This window comes from Strigops habroptila, chromosome 8, assembly GCF_004027225.2.
Source record: "Strigops habroptila isolate Jane chromosome 8, bStrHab1.2.pri, whole genome shotgun sequence".
Classification (NCBI taxonomy): domain Eukaryota; kingdom Metazoa; phylum Chordata; class Aves; order Psittaciformes; family Psittacidae; genus Strigops; species Strigops habroptila.
In genome coordinates this window covers 18,360,482-18,370,574 of record NC_044284.2, presented here as the reverse complement: position 1 = coordinate 18,370,574, position 10,093 = coordinate 18,360,482, and positions in this window count along the sequence as shown.

Here is a 10,093-nt window from a genome sequence, read left to right as displayed (position 1 = left end):
CTGTCAGATTTATTCTGTTTTCGCTTATCCTGTGATGTCTGCTGCGGCCTCTTTGAAATGATGGTATGAACTGGTGTCCCTTTGACAGTTGTCTAACATGTAGGTGCGTCCTAGACGTGCACAGTCAAAATCCAGGCAGGATGTTTAAGCACAAAACTTCAATGCCTAAATTTCTTCTATAACTCCCCCAATTCACATACTCATCTATAAAATCCTCAAATATTTCCACTTTATTCTACCCCCTCTCTTGCCCACTACAATCTCATCTTTTGCTCCCTATCATAACAAGGCTCAGCAGAGGCAATGGAAGGCTTGCCTGTAGTCTCTGCAAGGTCTGGGTCTGTAAGTGTACCTGAATTATTCTTCATGTATCTAGGGAGTCCTTAAACTCTTAGGTATTGCATGTGCACGCCAAACAGCACATTTAATTTTATTTTATATTACTTCCCTTTCTATTAAGTTGTGATAGAGACAATTCTGGAGGAGGTATCTATGTGCTTTTCTGAACCACCATGTGTTTTCCAGAATTGCAGCCTTCATGGCTACAGCTTGTTTCCAACACAGGACAGACACATCCAGGAGCTTGAACTGTGAAGTGATGAGCAGAACCCTCAGCTGCCCCATATGTTTCTCCCTGTAGATGAAGATCAGCAAAACAAAGCTGGCTGGTGTCTCCAGGTAAGCTTAGAAAAGGTTTAGCAGGTCAATAAATAGCTGTCTGTTAGAGAAACTTGGGGTGGAGATCTTCATGGTGGAGAATGAATCATGAACTTGTGGACTACTGAGTGTTCTTGTCTAAGAAAACAAACAATTTGTATCCAATCTGGACAAACAGGGTTTTTTTTTTTGAGCAGGACTTGTTCTAGGCCAATGATGACAGCATGTCTCATCCCAGGTTGTTACCAGAAATCCTACATTCAGATCAACTCTCTTAATAGACTGCCTACTCATCTGCTAGGAACAGAAATGATAGTAAATGCTTTGTATGTTTTTTTCCCCCAGTATTTCACATAACAGTACCAGCACTGATGGCTTGCACTGGTGCATCCAAAATCCAAACTGTAGGAGCAATGTGCTGGTGTTGACAGTGATGCTAGCAGGATTTTAAAAGGCTGGTTGTTGCTCTCCTGGCAAGTTCTTTTAGGTCCCTTGCTCTTTCTGTGTAAGACCATCCCTGAAAGGCCAGATGATGCCTCTTGGACACACATGGCTGTACTAGGCAGCGGGGACTGAGGGGACCAGGGCTGTGGCAGCACCCAGCCTGTGCACCAAGCCACCATGGGGCAGAGGGAAACTGACCTCAGCAGCACCAGAGACCGCTCTTGTCTCAGGAAGTGATTTGATGTGGACCAAAACATCCATGTTGTACAATACTAAAGCTTGCAGACAGCACAAGTGATAAGTGATCTCCATGTACTTATCTGTTGATTGATCAGTGTTCCTCTGGGACAGATTAAGCTGACTCATAGATCTGACCCAGCCTGGCCTCTTGTCTGCTCCTAGCAGAGGGAAATGGAGCCACCAGTATCTGTTTGGTTTCCACTGACTTTTGAATTTACCTGTATCCTATGGAGAAGAAGCCATTTGTGCACCCCTCATGTTAACCATGGTAGGATGAGGCATTAGTTTTGCTCCTGTCTACTTCCAGGCAAAGTTTCTGTGTGTGGGCAGAAGGAAAGCAGGTTTGGGGAGTGCTTATCCCCCCACAGACCTGCGTGTCCGGATGCACACTGCTCCATCACCCCTGTAAAGGACAATGCATGAACTGGTGTCACACATAGCTCTCTATTTCTGCCCATGTGTCTTCCCCAAGAAAAAGGATCTCTGTCTTAGCACTGACTGTAAAAATTAGGAAACGTTGGTGTTTTATAGCTTGTCAGGCATGGAAGCGGGGGCTTGACCGCTGTGCCGTGAGGGGACAGCATGTCCTCCCTTTCACTGTTTAAAATAGGTTGATTTGAACACTATAACAGATTAAGGCTCTGTGGGTGTTTAACTTTCAGGATGATTGATCACCTCTTGGAGAGAGGCAGATGGTACCGTGATGAGTTCCAGATTCTTTCAATTGAGCATCTCCAGTGAAAGCTTTATGGACCATGCTGGGGGGGAGGGTGCTCTTAATTAAGTATGTTTTTTTAAACAATGTAGGATTTCAAATTAAATCCTCCTGGATCAAAACCAGTAACTCTAAATAATCAACTCAGTTTAAAATAAACTGCCTAGGACACTCTAGGATGTGGGTCAGGTGAAAGGGCCTTGGTTCACAGCCCCCTGAAGGGACCCCAGGTCTCCTCACAGCTACATGGCCTTGGAAGGTGACCAGCGCCACCTCCTTGGCTCTGCCAAAAGCATCTGCATTAATGCCCCTGTTTGGATTACCCTGCTTACACTTTTGATCCATGGAGTAGGAATGTGCCTTCAGACCCACCTAAAATATTCCAGTGGCTGTACTGGAGCCGTTAGTCCAGTGACCCCAAAAGTGGGCTGATGCTCAATGAGCTATCATTGATCTTCGTCAGTGAAAAGCAATGAGCAACTAATGAGCAAAGCTCAGCAGCTTCCCAAACACGTCCTATCTTCCTGCTAGCCTTGGTTGTCTGAGGAGGGGGAGAATTGATTAGAGTCATTTGCCTTCTTGCTTTCTGGCATAGCTTTCAAAGCTTCTCAGCAAGTGTGCTGTGCTGCAGTCAGCCTTCGCTTCAGCTGAAACAGGTTCTCCCCAAGCATTCCCTGTGGCTCAGAGCAGAAGCATGTGTCTCTGTGTTGGGGGCTGCATCTCCGCATTTCTTCCTGGTCCCAGCCATTTGCCAGGGAGGCTGGGAAGTCATACATTGCCTTCAATTCACAAAGGGTTAACTGTATGGGCATTCAAGGAGTAGTTAGGGTTTCAAAGGCGGTTTCTGGGCTTAATGGTGAAGTTCCTCTGTTAGCCAGTTGGCAGCAGCGCCTGGGTAAAAGCCCGTGCTGTGTCACCCTTCCTTGAAGCACACTCCCAACCTGCCCAAATCCCAGCTCTGTGCCTGTTTGGGCTGTCTGGCTTGACTTCTGCAATTAGTTAAAGGTTATTGTAGGTTTAAAATGTTGCCTGCTTTGGCAGTATCTGCAATCCCTTCAGGCAAAGATGCCTGTTTATTGTTATAACACCATCTAAGCACAACACAGTTAAGTCCCTGTAGAAAAGAATATTTGAAAAGTGAAGTGGATTTTTTTAAAAAAAGAAGTCTTGGCTGGCCTCTGAAATGCCATTGGAAACTAATACTAAGTTGCCTGGGCTTTTTTCCTTCATAAATCACATCTTGGAGCTTTTGTTATTCTGCTTTCATCCTGTCATATCTTCCCAGCACTGATAAAGAGCACTTAGCTGCTGTCCCGGATCCCCAGAGGGGAGCAGAGCTCCTGGGGCTGCTGGCAGGTTTCCTGGAGGCTGAATGAGCCTGTGTTCTGGCCCCTAGGCACCACATGAGATGAGACTATGGTCAGCCGGTGCCGTGGCAGCAGCCCAGCGTGCGGTGGTGCTTTATCAGTGCTGATGGCCCCACTTCCATGTTTATTTAGCCACAGTGCTTCTGCTGCACAAGCCTGCTTGCAAGCCGACCTTGGCAGCATCATGTTGGGCTGGGGAGTAACAAAATGGCTTTGCACTAGCTGGTTCGTCTTCACCGGGGTCCACCAACTCTGTTTTGTGCTTTACCTGAGCATCAGTGGAGTTAGGACAGTCTGCCTGTGCAGTCTTGTTTCTCTATGCTGGAAAATGGAGATAAAACTCCTAACAGTCTCACTCTCCTGCTGGCCTTGGTTCTCTTCCGCACAGCCAGGGCTGCACATGCATGGGGCTGGTGGCAGCATGGCTTTTCTTCCAAAAGGCCAAGAGCTCTGTGGGCTGCCGAGCTGCCTGTGGCTACTTGGCACGTATTAGTGGCAGAGGTGACAGCACCAGTCCCTGTGTGCCGGGGGCTGGCCTGTCACCCAGCCCACTCAGGGCAGCCAGGAGTGCCTGCCTGTGCTGGGTGGCCTGCTGGGAGCCACCCCATCCCAGACCTTCAGCAACAGCTCCTCTGAGTTTCGGTCGTTTTAACACCAAATACTCAGCCACCAGGTGAGGCATCTCCAAAAGGAGGATGTCGCACTGTAGGATAGGCTTGCATATGTATTAAAATAAGCAAACACCCTGAAATCTATTTTGGGCTTATCTTCAGAGGAACTGGATTTTAACTGGCATATCCAGTTCAGTATGAAAATCCCTGCATCCCTCTGTGTGAAGTGAGGGATGGCTGGGAAGCGAGATCCGGTCTATCAGGCTACTTCAAGGGTTTGAATGCTTGTATATTTTTATGTGTCAGAGCAAAACCATATATATATGTAATATATATGTTGTTTGAGCTTCTTCCCTCCAGCACCCATCTTTGAAGCTTTCCTTTTACTCCACTGGGGCCATGCAGAGAAGGAACCACCCCAGCATTACTGTGTCCCTTTGTTTCGTGCCCATTGATGTGAAGATGCTAGATGACGGGAGAATTCAGTCCTCCTCCTGCTTAAGCTCGGGTGGGTGCAGGTGGCAATCCTGCTGCTTAGAGGGAGGAGGCAGTCCTGATGCTTTGCCAGGCCCTGAAGCATTTGCTCATTTCTGATTATTCTAAGCCAGGTAATTCTGGATCATTGCAATAATTTGGAATAAATACTGAGGTATTTTGAATTCTCCAGCTCACTATAGAAGACACTGATGCATCATTCGGATCCTTTCCTACTATTAACCAGCAGGGTAACCACAAGTGAAATGGAAATATGTCTGTATAGTTCATACCTAAGTGTACAGCCTATGCGCTGGTTGGCTGCCTGCTTGCAGTGTCTACTGATGATTTTCCAGTGATCTGGCGCATGATGAACTGGAATGATTTCTGATTTCACTCCTGACCCCCCTCATCATGCATGCATAATTTAGCAAGAATAATGAACCACATCATCACGATACCCCAGCGGATGAAATTGCCTATCATCTCTGCAGCTAATACTGCATCCTGGTGCGAGCAGTGGTTTGACTGTCTTGGCTTTTACTGAGAATACCGAAACTTCTTAGTGGTTTCTTTTTCTTCTTGCATTTGGTGTGAACTTCATGCTAATGCATCTCAACTCTCTTGATATGCCTGTCAATATTCCAACTTTCACACCTTTGCCAGTGAGGAGCAGATCAATTAGGTCCCTAAAACTTCACAGGACTGATGGTTTCAAAGCAATTGCTTGTAAACACATTACTCAAGGAAGACTATTAGCAGAATATTCATGGCATAAGTTTATCTTCCAGAAGAAAGAAATTCAGGCTTAAATATCTCTGAGTGCTTTATCTGTCATACTTTCCCTTTAGGGGCTCTGTAACTATTTGAGATTCTAATATTACATAAAACTCATATATTTGAAGAAAGAGATACAGATTAAATATCTGCCTAAATCCTGAATTGTACTGATTTTTTCTTTTCCTGCTTTGCTACATGGCAACTGTGATAATGATCTTTTTGGAGGATGAGGTTTTAATAGCAGTGTACATTATACCAATGTTTTTCTCAAAGCATGAAGTGGAATTTACACTTAAATTATCATTTGATTAAAAGTAGGATTATGCGAACTCACAGTAATGATCTTTCAGTGAGGGTAATTTCTCTCTCATCTCCCTGAGAAAGGAACGCTGGGAGGAACCCTCCTGCAATTACCAGGGTCACAGTGTTATTGTAAACCTCCCATCGTTTCAAGAAGAACTTACAGCAATATTTATTGGAAATACAGTGCTGATACATGCCTATAAAGTTACAGTGCATCCACCACCTTTCATTATGGTGCGTTGCAAAAATCCCTTTAGATCTCTTTTTAGTAAAAGTGAGTCTGAATATTGTGATTTTTAAATATTTTAAAGACCTTTTATGGGGGTAAAAATCTTTAAACTCTACAAAGTTTATTTTTTAAAGTTTATTTTTTAATTTAAATTTAGTTTAGATTTTAGTTTAAATTTGAAAAATCTCTGCCAGCACTCAGCTGGGCAGGAGAGGGGGCTTCCCCTGCAGCCCTCTGCTTCACAAAGTCCCACCACTCCACTGCTTTCTCTCTGCATTTTAGGAACCATGCATGTCTCTCACCCCTTTGGGCATGTGGCTTACCAATGCTTTGCTGCACTGGTAAGTGCATGTCTGGAGTGAGGGACATGATCCTGTGAAGCATGTCGAGCCACTGAAACACGAAACAGTTGCTCTGCTTTCTTCAGTCTCTCTGGTTTTAGAGATAAGCTGTTTTTCTCCCAGTTCTGTTTGGATGCCATTTTCAGAGCTTCTTCCCTGCTCGAGAAGACCCTGTAGATAAATGTCTTCTGGCACTTACCCACTCATATATGGGTGCCTTGCATGCCCTAAGTTACCAAAGCAGAGCTCCACTACTTTGTGCTGGGGAATTATGGAATCCTTTGCCATTGTGCACGTTGGACCTGAGTTTCCATTGGGTATGTGTCCCACACGCTGTTACTCGACCATGGGATCAGCTGGCATTTACAGGCAGCTGAGGATGAGTACCCTTGCAGCTGCTTGTTGACAGCTCACTGGCTTGTACTAGGGATGTAGTTTCTTGCAAATACAGAGGCTTCTCTGGAAAGAGTTTGGCAGGTTATGTCCTTTGAGAATTATTGTTGTGCCATGGGCTTTGTATTAATTAATTTTGACACAAATATTATTTTACTAAATTTGATGGGAGAACTATACAGAATGGTTTTGGGGTAGTTATGTCAATGTTAAGCTGCTTTCCCATGTTAATACCCCATAAATAAAAGACTGACAACATATTCTTTGTTCAGAACCATACACAGCCTGTTGCACAATATCCTTGCTTACTGGAGAGAAGCTTTATTTTCTGTGATTTTTGACTCGCCATGGCTGGAGCATGAGCAGCCAGGAGTAGGGCTGAACAGAAAACAGGCCCCTGGGATAGAGCAAGCCTGGAGGCTGCGGCGGGGCTGGGCCAGCAGCAGGGTGACCATGGTGCCCGGGAGGCATGCACAGGCTCCGCTGGTGGTGGCTGCTCTGGGTATGTGGTGGGAGCCCTGTGAGGGAAGGAGCAGGTCTCAATGAAGGTGCTCCTGCACATCCACAGCAGCTGATGGTGTGCAGTGGAAACGACTGGTTGAAGTGCGGTGTTTCCTATGTCAAAATTGCAGCTGGTGGCTTAGGCTGGGGACCAGTGAGAGCTCAGCAGTGAGGGGATGTCTCTGAGCCCTCACCAGCTGACTGCCAGCCCTTTGCCGTGTTACAGTTCCAGTTGGTTGGTGTGTCTTAGGGTCCCCCAGTTAGCTGGCAAGAACTCCACTGGTCTCCTTGCTGCAGTGGTTGCTTACACAAGCTTACTGTACCATGGTGTCCCGTCGTTCCACCCTGTGGGACATAGTACAGCACCACAGCCAGTTTCCAACCATAAGTATGGCAGCGGCTCTGCTTGATCACGGGCCTGATCCTGTAATGCCAATGCTCGAAAGGAACAATTTGACTGCTGCCAGCATTTAGATGCACTGGAGATCTCCAGTCTTCATGAGTCCTGAGCAGCAGCACACAGCGAAGGGCTGCGAAGTGGGATGCTGGAATGCAGCTATCCAGTGGGTTTGTAATGCTGACATGAACCTCCCTGCCATGATGCTTCAGGGCAAATGATTTCCAGAGTTACACTGGGGTATCCCTAGAATTAAATCATGTGCATGGAGCTGCTTTTGCAGGCAGGCTGCAGCAGGCTCTGCTCAGAGTAAGTCTGTCTCTGTAGAGCTGTAGAGCAGCTTAAGTCTATTATTCAGGTTATTTCCATACTCAGCAAAAAATCACTGAAGTGAGGTAAGCACGCTTGGTCATCAGAGGCAGCCCTAGGACCTTGCACAGGCTGTGACCTCAAATGCCACTGGTGTTTGTAAGGTCATTTCTTGTGCTTCAAGTAAATACCAGAAGAGTTGAGGGACACAAAGTACAGGAAGATACCAAAATGAGCTGCCATTTCGCTTATGGTGAAGTCTTAGAGAGGCAGCAGGGCCTTGCTGTGCTTGCAGGATAGCACAGCCCTTATGAAGGGCCAGGTTCCTCCCTCTGCTCACTGCCGGGCTGCTTGCCTGCAGATTTTGAACACCCATTCAAATAAAAGTTGAGCAAAGCTGCCCTTCCTGCTCACAAGCTCCCAGTTTGTCTCTGCTGGCTGTACACTGCTGCTAACGGGAGCTGGCAATGCCAAGTACCAGCAGATCTCATGGCAGTGCAGATGGAAGTTCCAACAGGGGAGTAAGCACGTGCTCTGTGCCTTGCTTTCCAGCTCCAAGCCAATGCGATTGAGCTGCCAGCACCAGGCAGAAGCCAGAGAGAGCCTGTGGCTCGGGAGAGGTTGAGCCAAGTTTCCACAGGAGGGGTCCAGCAGGCTCTCCTCCAGCTCCTGGCATCACAGAGGCTCCCAAGCTCTTGGTTCCCTTCCCGGGGTGTTGGTCATGCTCTATCATCTCAACCAGTGCAGTTTATGTGCTCCATATACTTTGTTTCTTCCCACGAGCCTTCAGCAAGGTCCCAGAGTAAGCAGCAGCAGAAGGTTCCCAGTGTTTCATCTGTAGGCAGCGTCTGGGAGGGATGGGATATGTGCTTCTCCCTTAGATGTCATGGGCAGATGCAAGACAGTTTCAGAAACTGGCTCAGACTTTGGGGAGATTTGCAGTGATGATGGCTCCTTTCAAGTGCACTCATCCCAGCTGATATCCCTGTGTCGTGCTGATTTCCTTCTTATCTCTGTATCCCTAATTTCTCCTCCTAACTTCCTGTCCTTCTTCATTTCATCCCCCATCCTGTAGTCGGGGGCCAGCCGTGGCTGTGTGACCGGGTGTCTTCCTGCAGTGGCATAGGACATAGCCTATTGAAGCAGGTACTCACAGAAACTCTGAAGGCTGCTGAAAGCACCCCTCCACGATGTGAAACTGCTGCTCTGCATCTGGATAAACCGCTGTAAGGTTTTAACTGAGTCAAAATGAGTAATTTGCTTTTTCCTTCTCATTCCTGATGCAAACATTCCCGCTAGAATCTTCCTGAAAAACTCAGCCTTAGGGAAACATCTGGCTTGGAAAAAAAGCTCTCGACATGATTGATTTCAGTGGTGCAGCTTTAAAAGCACCTGAAAATGAAAGATTTAGAGGCAGAAAGCATAGGCAGTTGGTGGTTACTGCTACCTGCAGCGCCTGGGAAGCCTTGGAATGGTGAGGAAGCAGCTGGATGGAGTGTGCTGCTTGCACAGTACCAGTGGCCAAGGCTGAGAGCAGACCTCAGCTGTCACTTCATCAGGAATTAAAGTAAAATGCTATCAGGTTTGCCTTTCTAATTCTTTCTTACTTTTCAGGGGCCACACACACATAAGCATTTAGCATATAGCAGCGGAGATTTTAGTGCCTTTTGAAAGATTTCTTTAATACCAAGCCTGATTGGAAGTAGGTCAACTGAAAAATGAGTAAATTACACTTGCAAAAATGCATTAGGGGCCGTGGTGTGCATAAATCTAACTGCCATTCACCAGAGGTCCTAACAAATTAGAAATTAAAGTTTTAGATAAAAAAAGTTTCCAGGCTGTGGTCAGCAAAGCAGTGCTCTGCCTCTGGGCTCTTTGCCTGCCCTGGTGTTGCTCTCCCACCCTGCTGGAGAACTGCAGGACCAGTGTGCAGGGCAGCTCATGACATGACTTCATGTGTCAGATCTCCTGTCACTTTTAAGTTTATTCCATATAAACTTGTTTCTTGGTGCACTCTTTATAAAAAGAGTCAATGATGCTACCACTAGCAAAGCCCTAACAAAGCTAGGCAGTCTTCTGAGTATCAAAATCTGCAACTTATGTTGATACAGTATTTGGGCATGACCAGCGTTTTGAAATTGGAAGCCTTCAAAATCTTTCGAGCCTCGGCCACTGAAAAGCCAAGCTCTCAAACTTGCAACTCTTGCTGTTTTTCTAAATAATGGGGGGGGGTGGGAGGAGGCTAAAGGAAAATACAGTTTCAGCAATGAAAGCTAAGTCTTTTTTAGTTTCCTTTTTAGAGAAAAAACAAAGCACCCTGAAAACCCAACCT